The following is a 17,136-nucleotide window of genomic DNA, read 5'->3' as shown; positions in this document are numbered from 1 at the left end:
AAATATTTTGTACCTTTGATTCTTATATATTCGCACTACCTCTGTGATTCATCACTGCTGTATTATTATTTATTTATTTGTGGTTCATCACATCATCACTTGCACTCAGTCACTTTATGATTGCACCTTTGTTTGGATTTCTTTGATAGTCTTATTTATTCATATCTACAGTGTATTTATGATATTCATCATAAATTTGTAGGGGCATTTTTATTTTGTAGCACTTTATGATTGCACATCTTTTGATATATTCATTCACCTTTTTATATATTTATATTTATTTATGAAATTTTTCACTGGTTTCTAGTGGCAAATTTCTGCCAGTTACAGCATTTATATGCACTTTATGACCTCTCAATTTATACTGTGATTCACATTTATTTTTGCACATTTTGACTTTTACTGTCACATTTAGATACCTCCCATCATCTGTTTTAACCTTGTAATCTATTCATATTTTTTGACATACGTTTTCCATATATACATCAATTCATCTCTCCCTGGGCAGCACCACCATCCCTCCCATTCCCATTAAAATATGTATAATGTTTGGGAGTTCTAAGTACTTTCTAGCAAAAAATACTGATTTTAACTTGTAAACAACGAGTGTCAGAAATGGGCTCGGTCCAGAAGTGATTAAAGGCCAACACCACCCAACACTGGTACTCTAGTTGTGGATGGGTGTACAAGGAGTGAATTGCCCACTGCCAGTTCTGTCCCCTGCTGCTGAAGCTTTTCTGCATCTAAGTGAGGGAGCCTGACTTCCCTATACTGCATACATTTTAATTAAAAACAAAATCAAGCTAAGAATCTGTCTAATTATAACTGCAGTAATTGCAGATGTCCCCTTCTAACATGGCTCCACATCCCATTCAGCAACCCCACAAAACCCGCCACAGGTGCAAAGCTTGTCCTGGGCCCCATCAACCCCCATAAATCAGTAGAAGAAACAATATTAAGGCACACTCCGTCAATCTGCAATGTTTCTACAACTTTATTAAAGACATGTGGATAGAAACACTCCCCAGGCTGTCTCATTCCAATACGTATCGCCCCAAGTGAGATTTAATCATGCCACACTAAAAGAGCAAAATGTGACAGAGGAAGACAGCCTATGGAGTGTTTCTGCTCCCTTGTTTTCAATAATGACGTTAAAGCATTGAAGAATGACAGACTGGGACTTGACATGGTTTCTTCAACTGCAGTAAGCTGGGAACTGAGCTCATGAGGTTTATGCTGAGATTCATAAAGTGGTGCAGAAAGTTAGTAGGTGATCTAACCCGTTAGCACTAATCTAAACCTGACCTATTAATATTGGGTAAGCTTCGGTTTTAAACATTTGATCTGTAAACCTAACTCTCTCCTTTTATTTTACAGAGACTTGAAACCTGAGAACATACTGATCGACAGCTCCGGCCATGTTAAAATTGCAGACTTTGGCCTTTCTAAAGTCAATATGTTTGGATCCAAGAAAGTGTATAGTTGTGCCGGTACTCCAGGCTATATGGCCCCAGAGGTAAGTAGAAAATCACCCTTATTTTGCCCCTTTACCACTTCCATCTTCATATTATATATATGTTTATCAGCCATATCATTATAATGAAAGAACAAGAGTTTTGGAGATGAAGAAAGCAGGGTCACAATGATTGTGACAAGAAGCCTTAAAAAAGACAAGGGCCACACTTTGACCTGTCATTCCTACCAAATATATTTTAACTATTATTACTGTTCTGTGTATGGCTGATCATGTGCTTTATTTTATACTTACCTTTACTCTCTGTTTTCTCAGGTTTATAATGGAATACCCTACGATGCTATGGCAGACTATTATTCACTTGGTGTCATCCTGTTCCAAATGGCCACAGGAGAAAAACCAGAATCAGTTGGATCTAGGCAATACTTCTATCCAAGGAACATTCACCCTGACCTTCGAGATGTCATTGAGCGAGTAAGTATAGATAGTTTAGAATTATCCAAGAGCTATGCTTCCTTAGTCGTGTTTATGTAAAAAGACTCTTCTGCATTGAAGAGGGAGCTTACAGAAAGTTTTCTAGCATCTAGTACATTACCAAGTCCTGTATGTCGGGAACCCGGTCCCCCACTGTGCTTTGTGATTCCTTTTTCCCAGCCCCCACCTCATTACTATTTGGTGTAGTGATGAAGGAGTTTGAGTCGTAAAGCACAGAGGGGATATCAGACTTCTGGAAGTGTTAAATACAGATATTTATGGCAGGATATTCACCACACAGGAGGTCAGCATTACATCTGAACTACCCATGTGACGTCCTGAAAACATGAGCTGTTGGAGGAACTTCTTGACTGGTTCAGGAATGCTACCTTAGATCCTTCCAGCAGATGTATCCTAATTTAAAACTACACTAAGGAATTAAAATATATTCTGAGAAGTTTTTTTATTTTAAAAATAGTCGACACTAAACTGGCTGATTTATCATTTTCTGTTAGTAACAATCTACTGTATGCTAAATTTCATATCTTTTTTGTTACAGCTTCTTCAAACATATCCAAGAGATCGCTTCTGGGCAGTGAAAAGACTGCGAGAACACCCCTTCTTTGGATCAATTAACTGGAAGAAGCTGGAGGAAGGAAAGGTCACACCACCATTGCGGATGCCAGAAGTAAGTCCATTTACAATTTATATAATTTGTGCACATACAAGGAGATCATTTCATAGGGAGCTGCATTCAGTCACTAGAAATTGCAGAATAATTATAAATCGCAAAACAAAAAACGCTATATTGCACTTGCACTCCACTGCCATTTGTTATTATAAAATATCATTTTTAGTTCATAGAAGAATCAAAATATCAACAATAATGGTAACATTAGGTAGTGTTGTGTTACATATTATAAATACATCTCCTGGTTGGTATGTCCTGTATTTAATTATAAATCTGATTTATGTATTTTCTCATTACAGTGCCCAGCAATAGACACAACTGAGCAAATTGAAATGGAGGAACTGATTTCCTACAGAAGAATGGAAGCGAGAATTACACATGAGCAACAGAGATTGTTTGATGGCTTCACCTTCATAAGCAAGAAATGGAGAAGGATGCTGAATAGGAAATAAAAGAATGAGGGCTCATTCCCACCATCGCTTAGTGATGAGTTTGCACACAGTTTATTTATACCACCTGTTGGCTTGCAGTCCTTTGCTTGGGTTTGTGCTTCTAGGTACATCTCTGCTGGCTATCTACTAGTTTCCGTGTTCCTACGTGTATGACCTGGCTTTGGCTGACGACCTTCCTGGCTCTTGATTTCTCTTTTGGCTGACAACCTTCCTGGCTCTCGATTCCCATGGGCTTACGACTTTCTTTGACTACGGTTCCATCTATCCCTATCAGTTCCTCCGCTCCCAGGTCCGAACTCGCTCATCTCATGGTGGGGCGACCCTGAGGACCGCGACCTGGCGCCAACAAGCAGCAAAGTCCAACTCCACCATCAGGAGCTCTGGTGAATATCAAAATATCAACTATAATGGTAACATTAGGTAGTGTTGTGTTACATATTATAAATACATCTCCTGGTTGGTATGTCCTGTATTTAATTATAAATCTGATTTATGTATTTTCTCATTACAGTGCCCAGCAATAGACACAACTGAGCAAATTGAAATGGAGGAACTGATTTCCTACAGAAGAATGAAAGCGAGAATTACACATGAGCAACAGAGATTGTTTGATGGCAGTTCCTCCGCTCCCAGATCCGAACTCGCTCATCTCATGGTGGGGCGACCCTGAGGACCGCGACCTGGCGCCAACAAGCAGCAAAGTCCATCTCCACCATCAGGAGCTCTGGTGAATACCGGTTGGTGCTTAGACTCCGCACCTCAGGTTAGCCTGCGTCTTCCACCAGCGTGACCCTGCTGTACACTAGGCTCAGCTACGGGAGGCGTGACAGTGGGAGGGTTCTTATTCAAAACCTTGATTGTATTGATCCTTACGGGTCCTGAGGAAGTGATCTGACTGTGAAACGTGTAGACCCTCTATCTCAGGGACGTACATCGGTAGTGTAATGAAATTAAATGAAATTTCATTATACACGTGTATATAAAAAAAATGTAAGACTAAGTGCGATTGAAACAAAGCCACATGTGTGAGTAATGAACCTTTAATTGCACAAAGATAAAATGATACATAAGACACCCACATACTAGACATAATAAAATTGGAAAAAAAAAATATATACCGTATATACATAGAGAAAGAGTGCGAACTATTGGGGCAAGGACTGTGACCAATAGATATACTATATATACCATTGCAGAGACCCTATGCAAGCAATTAGTAGCATGTTCACATAAGCAATGTGGGACTGCATACATTGAGCATTCACCTGTGTGAGGGAGACGAAGATATTATCTAGCTATCTTATCAGTGGAGTTCATGTTTTACTGTCTCCTCTGGACCACAGGGATTGTACTGTTGCTTCAATCCTTTTCACAATCTTCATGTTTGCTATATACAAAGAAAGTGGAAATGGATATATTGTGGATAATTCTGTGTGAGGGAGACGAAGATTCTATCTGGTCATTACATGGCTATACTTACCTATTTCTGAGTGTCTCCTCTGGACCACAGAGTTTATATTGCTGTTACAATTTTATCCATGCTCATCACTTCATTGCAACATTAAATAATGCTACCTCATTTTGAGCATTCATCTGTGTGAGGGAGATGAAGATATTACCTAGCTATCTCCTCAGTGGATACATTCATGTTTTACTGTCTCCTCTGGACCACAGGGATTGCACTGTTGCTTCAATCCTTTTCACAATCTTCATGTTTGCAATATACAGGGAAAGTGGAAACGGATATATTGTGGATAATTCTGTGTGAGGGAGACGAAGATTTTATCTGGTCATTACATGGCTATACTTACCTATTTCTGAGTGTCTCCTCTGGACCACAGAGTTTATATTGCTGTTACAATTTTATCCATGCTCATCACTTCATTGCAACATTAAATAATGCTACCTCATTTTGAGCATTCATCTGTGTGAGGGAGATGAAGATATTATCTAGCTATCTCATCAGTGGATACATTCATGTTTTACTGTCTCCTCTGGACCACAGGGATTGCACTGTTGCTTCAATCCTTTTCACAATCTTCATGTTTGCAATATACAGGGAAAGTGGAAACGGATATATTGTGGATAATTCTGTGTGAGGGAGACAAAGATTTTATCTGGTCATTACATGGCTATACTTACTTATTTCTGAGTGTCTCCTCTGGACCACAGAGTTTATATTGCTGTTACAATTTCATCCATGCTCATTATTTTATTGCAACATTATATAACACTACCTTATTTTTCCAAGCTTTTTCAATCCATGGGAACAATGCTACAGACCTAGAACTCAGTTGGATTTTCTCTTGGAACATGTCATAATTACATGTTCACATTCCTTCTCTCTCTCTCTCTATATATATATATATATTTTTTTTTTTTTTTCACACAGTTACTTTATATGTCTGATATTTATAGACTGCATTTCCACGGCTGGGCCAATGGCAGGCATCCCAATTGTGGAGAAGTTCCCCTTGTATATTGGAGACCTTGTAGGACTTGCTATGCAAATGTGTTTTGGTTCAGATACCATCCTAACTTCTGGGAACTTCCTTCTGTTGCTGTGGGACCCGTTGTCACAAATCAAGTAAGCATCTTATGGAATCACGCCACCTTCTGGGATGATGTTGCAAATAAAAGATGGACTGTTATGGCATGAGGGTAACATTTTTGTACCTGAGAACTTGCGAATCACTGCTCCTGGTCTCTGCCATGACCATGTCCTTGCAGGACATTTCGGAATTCACAAAACGTCTGAACTCTTACAGCATAGCTTTTGGTGGCCCAGCCTAAAGGAAGATTGTAAAAGTATGTTGAGACCTGTCTTACATGTATTTGAAACAAGACTAGCCAGACTAAGTCTTGGGGTCTGCAGAAACCTCTTCCGGACAGACCTTGGAACATGATTTTTATGGACTTTATTGTGGTAATTCCCTCAATCCGAAGGCCACACTGATATCTTTGTGGTCATTAACCGTTTATCGAAGATGACACATTTTGTACCCATGAAAGGCACACCGTCAGCTTTGGAGACGTCACAAATTTTTGTAAAGGAAATAGTGAGGTTGCATGGACTTCCTGTTAATATTGTGTCGGATCGTGGGGTCCAGTTTACCTCTAAACTTTGGAAAGCTTTGTGTGAGACCCTAAAGATCGAGCTGTCATTCCCCTCAGTATATCACCCACAAACCAATGGTCAAACTGAAATAACCAATCAGACACTGGAACAGTATTTACGCTGCTTCTCAGCTTTTTTGCAGGATGATTGAGTGTCACTGCTACCATTAGCTGAGTTTGTGTATAACAATTCTCAACATTCTGCCATTAAGCAATCTCCGTTTTTTGCCAACTATGGGTTTCATCCTTCATTCCTGACCATCATAGCTCCTGAATGTCCAAACCCACCTGTTCAAGATACAGTGAGCTTCTTCAGCTCTAATAACCAGCTGCAACAAGAAACAATGGCTACGGCACAAGAGACCAATAAAAGGTCTGGCAGAAGAGCCTGATATGATGAGGAAGGCCTCTCTTACACCTCTGACTCATTCCCACCATCTGCATGGCCTTCTGGAGAGATGACAATAACAGTAGTTTACATCATGCCCCCAGACACATACAGCCATAGTGTCCTCTTCACTCTCCTACCTTGGACAGGGCTGAGAGCAGGAGGCAGAACATTCCTGGATCGAGCGTGGAAGGCACAGCACAGCATTGAAGGAGTGTGGGAGTGAGGCTTCTGGGGTTCCTATTCCTAACCTTGACTGCATTGATCCTTATGGGTCCCGAGGAATTGATTTGACTGTGAAACGCATAGACCCTCTATTTCTAGGACATACATCAATAGTGTAATGAATTAATGTATCACAAGTTTTTCAATGTAATTTAACTGAATATTTATAAAATGTGTTAAAAAAATAAAATGTGTTAAATTGTATACTCTCTGGGTGTTGATATTTTATGGTCGCCTAAGGTATAACTACAGTTCCGCTACATTTTACTCTTTGACTAGGAGTGATGGTTTTCCATCTCAGCAGATCACTACCTTTCTACATATTCATTGTGAATGACATGGGTCAACATTACTGGATGACACAGATCTCTGTGAATGAATGAAACAGCTGTGGGGGTGGAGCCCTGCACAGCCAGGCAAAATTTAAAGAAGTGTGGCCAAAGCTCTTTTGGCCATACTTCTCATGTGCGTCACAGGAGTGCACTTAGATCTGCACTGTCCAGTAACCCAGACTAAGCTGACAGTGTACTAAAGTCCTCTGCTAGCTGGAATCACTGAGCCAATCCAGACTCTGGTGGGATCCCAACGTTATTGTTGGGATCCACCTAGATGCCTAACAGGCAGCTGGCTCAGCCTATCGGCTCCCCGCTGAGTGCCTCAGCCAGCTGTTCTCACCCCCTCCCCAGCCCGGTTCTCCAGTAAGCACTGAAGGGGCAGAGCAGAAGGTCGGTGACTGACAGTCACTGCTCTCTGAAGACCGAGAACTGAGCGATCAGCGGCCATGTGATTGCTTGGTTCTGGGTCTTACAGCACCCGAAACCTGGTACATACTGGCCTTTTACGTTTACAAAATTTTTATTAGAAAGTAGTAAAAGGAGGTACAGAAAGATTAACATTTTACAATAGTACCAAAGCATCTTAATATAAAGATATTGACATAAGTTATAGGTCTAGACAGTAATAGTCTAAATGATAGCCATGTATCAATCACTTCACAAAGTGAGAGTAGTGGTGCCAGAAACCTGTATATTTTCAAATATAGAATATAAAAAAAAACATCCGCATTGACATAACAGTGAATGAAACAAGTGGGTAGGGGGATTCATTGAAAAATTGGCCAATGATCTGACCAAGGTGACCATTTCCTATCATAATAGGGAGTGGTGTGGTATAAGGTATGAAAAAGTTTTTCCACTCTGTTTACGGAATCTATCCTGAGTTTAACTTGGGACAGTGGTATCGCCTGGGATCTTGTAACTTTCTTTAAATTGTCTATACAGTCATTCCAATTCAAGATACCGTGCTCTTAAGAGCAATCATTTTGCCATTTTAATCTGTATGGTAGCGAGTCAGGTACTTATTCAGGAAGGTATAGATTTTGGAGAAGAGACCTTTGCCTCTAGGTTTGTGCAAGCAAATGTCTTCATACAGAGAGGGGTTTAACCCCGTATCTATCTTAAACTGGGACATTTAAAAATGTTTGATCTGTAAGTAGTGGAAAATTACTTTGTTTGGGGCTGAGTCTTTAGCTTGTAGGGATTGAAAGGAGATAAACTCAGAGTCCTCAACCAGTTTATGTAATCATGGGGTTTTAGAGTTTATCCACCAGGTAAAATCAGAATAATTGGTGATGCCCGAAGGAAACACCGGGTCTCCTAGAAAGGATGCATGAGGTGGAGCCTGAGATGCTAATGAGAGTTTCGTTTTGTAAGTCTTCCATTCTCTGTGGAATCCAAGGCGCTGTAAGATAGCTGCTAGATATTCCCATGTAACACTATCAAATGCTTTATGGATATCCAGGCTTAAAAGGAGAAGGCGGGACGAGGTTACGTTGGCGTCTGGGATTATATTAGTGGCCAGTCTTATGTTGTCTGTAATTTGGAGGTCCGGGATAAAGCCTGATTGATAAGGGGAGATTAATGTGGATATGACTTCTGCTAACCTGTTAGCTAGTAATCTACCAAATACTTCTGGGCCAGGGGCAGATCCTGTTTTGAGAGATTTAATAATATTTCTAATTTCTTCCTCTGAACAGAGTTTAGAGATTCTTGTTGAGAAGGCGATAATGTGGGGCGGTGAATGCCTGCCATCCATGAAAAAGGACGTAGAGGGAATGGAGGAGGTGGGACTTGAAAATAACTTTGCATAACATTTTTGAAATATATCCAAGATTTCTGATGAATTGGACGCCATATGGCCTGAGGGGGCATGGAGTTTATAAACATGGGATGGTTTAGGTGTCTGATTAAGTTCCCAAGCAAACATTGCAGTATAGGCGTTACTATAGAGAAGGAATTTAGCTTTAGACCAACGTAGGGCTTTCTCCGTTTCGTATGATAGTAGGGAGTCTAATTCTATTTTTTTTCCTTGAATTTGAGCGGGAAGAGTAGGGTCCTGATTATGATGATGGGATTTGTATAATCTTTCTAAATCTTGGGTGAGTGATAATATATTCACCCATCTTGTTTTATTGCGATTGGAGGCTAATTTAACGAGATGTACGCGAAGTACAGCCTTATGGGCTGTCCATATTGATGTGATCGCAATGTCAGGAGTGGAGTTTAATCTGAAGTATTCCTCAATATGTGAGGTAATGACTTGTTGTGTAGTAGGATCAGACAAAAGGGATTTGTTCAATCTCCATGAATAGGGGGTGTTAGCTAGACCAATCATGGAGGTTGTGAAAGTTGCTATGTGATGGTCTGACCATGTACAAATGTGAATAGAAGCGTCTTGAGAATTTGCTAAGATGATAGGGGTACAGAAAAGAGTCTAGTCTGGAATATGTGTCATGTGGGTGGGAATAGTGGGTGTAGTCTTGTGCGCCCACATTTAGAGCCCTCCAGGGGACAATAAATTAAATTGTGTTCAATTGTGTGCTGAGCAATTTGGGGAAGGAATTGGAATGTGGTGTAAGTTTGCTTCTATCTAGTGAGGGTTGTGAAACCAAATTAAAATCTCACCCAGGATTGTGTGAAGAGTGAAATCTCTGTAAAATGTCAAAGAAATTACGGAAAAAGGTTGATTGGCCTTCATTTAGAGCACAAACATTTTCTATAGTGAGATCACGGTCTGCTATGTTATCTTTTATAATGATAAACCTGCTGTCCACATCCTTATAGACATGCTGAACTTGCATAGAAAATGAGTGATGAAGGAAAATGGTGACCCCCCTTAAGCTTAGTAGGTGCAAGAGTGTAGTAAGATTGATTGCAGGATTTATGATAGTATGAGGGGTGGTTATCTTGAAAGAAATGTGTTTCCTGTAAAAGGAGAATTTGTGGTCCCAGGCATTTATAGTGTAAAAAAGCCTTAGGCCCCTTTCACACAGGTTTTCCGATCTGGTCTGCCTGTCAGTTTTTCAGACGGAACGGATTTGATGCTCCATGCAGCCCTTTGGAACAGAGGATGTCAATGGAGACATGTTCGCTGACACCCGCTGCTATCCGATCCGATCCTGTCCGTGAAATCCGGAGACAGAGCTGTCATCCGCCTGCTCAGTAGGGATCGGCGGATTGATCCCCGCTGAGCAAAACTGACTCAGTCGGGCACACCACCCATGTGAAAGGAGCCTAAATACCACCAAAAAAAAAGCTGTTTGTGTGAAAAAAAGGACGAAAATGTCATATGGGGACAGTGTTGCATGAATGAGTAATTGTCATTCAAAATGTGAGAGCACTGAAAGCTGAAAATTGGTCTGGTTAGGAAGGGGGTTTAAGTGCCCAGTGGGTAAGCGGTTAATGTCTATTTAAATAGTTTGTTTCGTCCAGCTTGGCCCAAACAAATTATTTAAATGAACAATAAATGTGGAGTTAGGCAAGCATTTCAAGCATCTGAGAGGGTGTGGAGGTAAATGGCGCTGTCAGAAAATGTAGTTGGTAGAGTGGGTGAGGGATGTGTATATATATAGATCAGTGAGTGGGTCACTATATATTGAATATAAATTAGAGGTATAAGATAATAAATACAAAGGTGTGTCAATTAGATCACAAATTGGTAGTAATCACTAAGTGAATATGATATATAGTGAATAAATATATAAATAAATTAATTCAGTGTGGTGATCTTAAAATAAATGTTGATAAAATATGCGTGTGACAATCCAATGTGACAATAAATAATCAAATCTAGAAAAATTAATAACCCAATTTTAAAACAATTAGTTGTGATAATATTTCGATCCCTAAAAAACTGCTAGCATTTCGTTTAAAAATAGTGCTCTTTTCAAGTGCATATAAAGTGCTGACAGTGAATAAATAACTCAGATAAATATCAAATAATAAGCAGTGTCCAATAGAAATATCATTAGGTATCCGTGGCAATATTATAAAATTATTGTCCCAATTCCACAACCAGGTGTGAGTAACTTCAGAAAAGGGGGGGGTTTCAGGAAAAGTGGATCCCAAACAGTCTGTGACGGTGGGGGTGCTCAATATGGGAATAGGTGCTCCCCTCCTATTGACCCCACACTCACCAGAGGGTAGTACCCCTACAGGGGTAAACAGCGTTTGGGGTAACTCTTAGGGATCCCTCCGACAGCTAGCTAGATATCCACTTCATCCAGAACTCCTTTCATATACTCTCCACCATAGTTATTACTGTGTAGTCTATCATTATATTTATATATTTATTCACTATATATCATATTCACTTAGTGATTACTACCAATTTGTGATCTAATTGACACACCTTTGTATTTATTATCTTATACCTCTAATTTATATTCAATATATAGTGACCCACTCACTGATCTATATATATATATACACATCCCTCACCCACTCTACCAACTACATTTTCTGACAGCGCCATTTACCTCCACACCCACTCAGATTTTTCACATATAGCTTTGCTATATTTTGAGGTAGGCTGCAGTCATCTTGCACACACCTATCCATAAGCGCGGAAATCTCTCACCAACTATATCTATCGACACCCCTTAAAAGGTGTTTCTTTCTGCTGCTATGGAGATTTTTAGCTACATTGGGAATAGGGAAATTAATATTGAAGAAGTGTTCAATCAAGAGAAAGCTAGCACCAATCATGATCTCAATAGCCTATTTAGACAACTAAGACACGACCTTGAGAAACAATTAAGAGTATGGTGGGACATCTCCACATTGGAGAAGTACATCAAAGAAAAGATGACCCCACGTAAACTCAGATGGGAGCTACATCCCAATGATGATATTACCGATCAAGGACTTATGGAGGATTGGTTCAAACTTTTTAACAGATGTGAATCAGAAGTACTTAGATCATTGGGAGAAGGAAACATAAATTGAAAGAAGTAGAAACCAGTATTACTCGTCTAAAAACACTTCTCACCCCTTTTGCAACCTTGAATGAATATAAAGAGAAAGAAAAAGAATTATCCCTGATTACAGCTAAATATGATAAAGATCTACAAATAAAGAAACAGAAGAAATTCAATAGAGATATCCTCGATTACAAAAATGACAAAGTGATAGACTACACAGTAATAACTATGGTGGAGAGTATATGAAAGGAGTTCTGGATGAAGTGGATATCTAGCTAGCTGTCGGAGGGATCCCTAAGAGTTAACCCAAACGCTGTTTACCCCTGTAGGGGTACTACCCTCTGGTGAGTGCGGGATCAATAGGAGGGGGAGCACCTATTCCCATATTGAGCACCCCCACCGTCACAGACTGTTTGGGATCCACTTTTCCTGAAACCCCCCCCCCCTTTTCTGAAGTTACTCACACCTGGTTGTGGAATTGGGACAATAATTTTATAATATTGCCACGGATACCTAATGATATTTCTATTGGACACTGCTTATTATTTGATATTTATCTGAGTTATTTATTCACTATCAGCACTTTATATGCACTTGAAAAGAGCACTATTTTTAAACTAAATGCTAGCAGTTTTTAGGGATCGAAATATTATCACAACCAATTGTTTTAAAATTGGTTTATTAATTTTTCTAGATTTGATTATTTATTGTCACATTGGATTGTCACACGCATATTTTATCAACGTTTATTTTAAGATCACCACACTGAATTAATTTATTTATATATTTATTCACTATATATCATATTCACTTAGTGATTACTACCAATTTGTGATCTAATTGACACACCTTTGTATTTATTATCTTATACCTCTAATTTATATTCAATATATAGTGACCCACTCACTGATCTATATATATACACATCCCTCACCCATTCTACCAACTACATTTTCTGACAGCGCCATTTACCTCCACACCCACTCAGATTTTTCAGATATAGCTTTGCTATATTTTGAGGTAGGCTGCAGTCATCTTGCACACACCTATCCATAAGCGCGGAAATCTCTTACCAACTATAAGCATTTCAAGCAATTATAAAAACAGTTTTCAGTCCTTTAGAAAAAAAATGATGAAACCACATGAATTAAAGTAGAACTTTATGTAAAAAAAGTAAAAATGGGTAAAAAGACAGGATTTTTAGTGCGGAAGAGACACCTACCTGCCTGTCTGCCCCTGTACAGTGACCTACGTACTGTAGAAATTTTGTTTTGCTAAAGCTGACTGAACTTTATGCACATGCACAGGAGTGACATCATATTGTTGCAGCCAGGGGCTGACTGGCAACTTTCATCCCAGGGGGCAAGTACAAACAATAGGCCCATGGTGCATCGACTCGGCCCCCCTCCCACTCTCTTTCCGGCCTCCTCCAGACCCCCATTCCAGGCTGAAGTTCCGCTCAAGGTACTCTCTACTCACCGGCCAAATCTGGTTTCCTGAACCTGGCCAACCGGGGCAGTTGGGGGGAGCTGGGACAGCTCGGTCGGGGCTGGCCGGAGGAGGAGGGTCCCCAGTGGGGCAGGACACCGGCCTCTGCTCAGACACAGCTTACACCATCCATGCTGGGGGGGAGGGCTGCGATCTGTCCTTGTCTTTATCCCACACTCAGTAGGTCAGTGGTGGGGGCTTTTTATTTCTCTTCACCAGGAATCCTTTAGGCATGTCTGTGGCAGAAGCAGTGCAGTCTTTTTATGGGGCATCAGAGTGGCCCGGGGGGCAATTGTCCCCCTGCCCCCTGGCCCAGTCCTCCCCTGGTCCCAGCCAATGAAAGCAGCCCACAATCGATATCTGAAAGTCAGCTGCTCAAAGATGTCTTGGCATGAATTCTGTACACAGTCCCTGATTCTCTGCCTATTAGCAATCCTGAGTGTTTTAAAGTCGGCATCGTCATAGATACACCATACAGTATCTATGGACGAGCAGCTTTGTCACTCAAGGACAGGACTACAGAACACCTCCCCCATCCCATCTTCTCCATAAAAATAGGGAGGGTGTGCTTTAGTTCACATTGAGAATTAGGAACAATGCTAACCAATAAACCAATAGAGCAAGGCATGTACACAGAGCACAGGGAATTTATCAGATCACCAGATTTCTGGCAAGATCAACAGATCATTTTTACACTTATCCTGTCACCTACTGTCATCTAGGGGCTTTTATTGGTAAATGTAACAGACAAAAATGAAGCAAATAAGAGTTCATTGTTCGGGTTTACACAAGGAGGATGAAGCTGTATTAGATTTCATTATTGTCATACAAGTGCCCCACTAAACGTACACATTTTTCTATCTCAAAATCTATGTACTCCTTTTTATAAATATGTTGTATTAAACATTTGAGGTCTCATACAGGCTTCAACAGCATAGCGCACTAAACCTATCTTCTAGCCAGAGCAGTGTAAGGAATGTACCATACTAAATAGAAGCCTTCTTACATGTGTATGCAACCTGTGATGTTATTGTAGGGATAGAGCAGCCATTGGGACCAGAGCCCCCTAGTCAGGGCCACCATCAGGGGGGGACAGCCGATACACATGTAGAGGGCCTGAGCGCTTGGAGGGGCCCGGACCCCGGCATCCAGGAAGTGTGCAGGAGACAGTAGCCAGGGAAGACCTAAGGCAGGAGAGGCGCCAAAGGATAAGTGCATAGTAAGCACAGTAAGCTAGCTGGCAGGGCTGGGACTCGGGAGATGTTATGAGGGAGGGACTTAAGAGCCTTTCAGCTACTCATTGGCTGAGGAGGCAACAGGAGGCAAGCTGCTCTGCCTCCTGCTGGCCCCTTAGCCAATGGGTACCCAGGGTGATCTGTCCATCACTGCAGAGCCTGGTGCTTCCTCTGCTGATGGGATTGAATTCTTCTGCAAAGAACCTGCTGCGGAGATCGAGGTAAGAGAGCTGCTAGAAGATATGTACAGTTCATAGCCTGTGACCCGCCTCCTGCCCTGGTAATAACAGTCACTGTATTTACAACCCTATTGCTGTCCTTTTAGAAGGGTGAAAGTAACTTTACACATGTGTAGCATAGGTATTAGCTTTTGTCACCATGTTAAAAGGACAGCAGTATGGGTAGCATTACAGTGACTGTTATTAGTCCAGGTTTACTAAACTAGCCAATAGGGTTGAACGAACCCAGACTGTATTGTTCGTGTTCATACCGGACTTTTGGGTATTCGGTACCCGGACCCGAACCCGGACATTTCACTGTATGTTCGGGTACTGTCCGTTGTTCGGTAACGTTATTTGATGTTTTGGCGCGGTTTTAATGGTACGCTTTCAACAGGTGCAAGGCAGCCAATCAGCAAGCTTTTAACTAGTGTGTAGTGTTGAGCGAACACGGACTGTATTATTCGTGTTCGTACCGAATAATTGGATTTTTTGTACCCGAACACGGACACGGACACTTTACCGTATGTTCGGGTAAAAATCCGTGTTCGGTCGTTTTATTTCCGGGTTTTGCATGCTTTGGCGCTCTTTTCATGGCGGGCTTTCAACAGCCAATCAACAATCGTTTAACTGGTGTGCCTTAAGCCATCCCAGCCATGCCTGCAAATGTCTCAGTAGCTGTGATTGGCCGTCTGAAGCATGTGACCAAGTCTTTATAAGTTCGAGGCAGCCGCAGCGGCGTCATTATGCTGCTTAGATTCAGGGACAGAGCACACATCAACGTGCTGGCTGCTGATTAGGGAAAGATAGGCAGGAAAAAACCATTTGTGTCCGGATAGAATTGAGGGACAGGTCGGAGTGTTTAGGCAGGGCGAGTTGTAGGCATTTTAGGGATAGAGTCTGCTGAATTATATAGGGTCAGTGTCTTCTACAAACTACAATCGATATTGCTGTGTGGGGGGTGGGGTCTGCACTCAATCCTGATCTACGATCTCTTCTCAATCCTGTTAGGGACAGAGTCTGCTGAATTTTAGGGAAACTGTGTTCTACAAACTACAATCGATATTGCTGTGTGGTGTGGGATTGGAGATAGGCAGGTGTCAGTGATCCACATCCATTTTTCTGTGTGTGAGCTGCAGTGAACACAATCTTTTTGGGCTGCAGTGAACACAATCTTTTTGGGCTGCAGTGAACACAATCTTTTTGGGCTGCAGTGAACACAATCTTTTTGGGCTGCAGTGAACACAATCTTTTTGGGGTGCAGTGAACAAAATCTTTTTGGGGTGCAGTGAACACAATCCTTTTTGGTGTGCAGTGAACACAATCTTTGTGGGGTGCAGTGAACAAAATCCTTTGTGGGGTGCAGTGAACAAAATCTTTTTGGGGTGCAGTGAACACAATCCTTTTTGGTGTGCAGTGAACACAATCTTTGTGGGGTGCAGTGAACAAAATCCTTTGTGGGGTGCAGTGAACACAATCTTTTTGGGGTGCAGTGAACAAAATCCTTTTTGGGGTGCAGTGAACAACATCCTTTTTGGGGTGCAGTGAACACAATCTTTTTGGGGTGCAGTGAACAAAATCCTTTGTGGGGTGCAGTGAACACAATCTTTTTGGGGTGCAGTGAACACAATCTTTTTGGGGTGGAGTGAACAACATCCTTTTTGGGGTGCAGTGAACAAAATCCTTTTTGGGGTGCAGTGAACAAAATCATTTTTGGGGTGCAGTGAACACAATCTTTTTGGGGTGCAGTGAACACAATCTTTGTGGGGTGCAGTGAACACAATCTTTTTGGGGTGGAGTGAACAACATCCTTTTTGGGGTGCAGTGAACAACATCCTTTTTGGGGTGCAGTGAACACAATCTTTTTGGGGTGCAGTGAACACAATCTTTGTGGGGTACAGTGAACAGAATCTTTGTGGGGTGCAGTGAACACAATCTTTGGGGGGTACAGTGAACACAATCTTTGTGAGGTGCAGTGAACACAATCTTTGTGGGGTGCAGTGAACACAATCATTGTGGGGTGCAGTGAACTCAATCTTTGTGGGGTACAGTGAACACAATCTCATACTGAAGGTTTGAGGGTGCTGCCTGTTCCATACTCCCCCTACTCCTCA

The sequence above is a fragment of the Pelophylax lessonae genome, assembly GCF_965119305.1.
Source record: "Pelophylax lessonae genome assembly, chromosome: 3".
In the NCBI taxonomy this organism is placed as follows: domain Eukaryota; kingdom Metazoa; phylum Chordata; class Amphibia; order Anura; family Ranidae; genus Pelophylax; species Pelophylax lessonae.
This window is presented reverse-complemented; position numbering follows the sequence as displayed.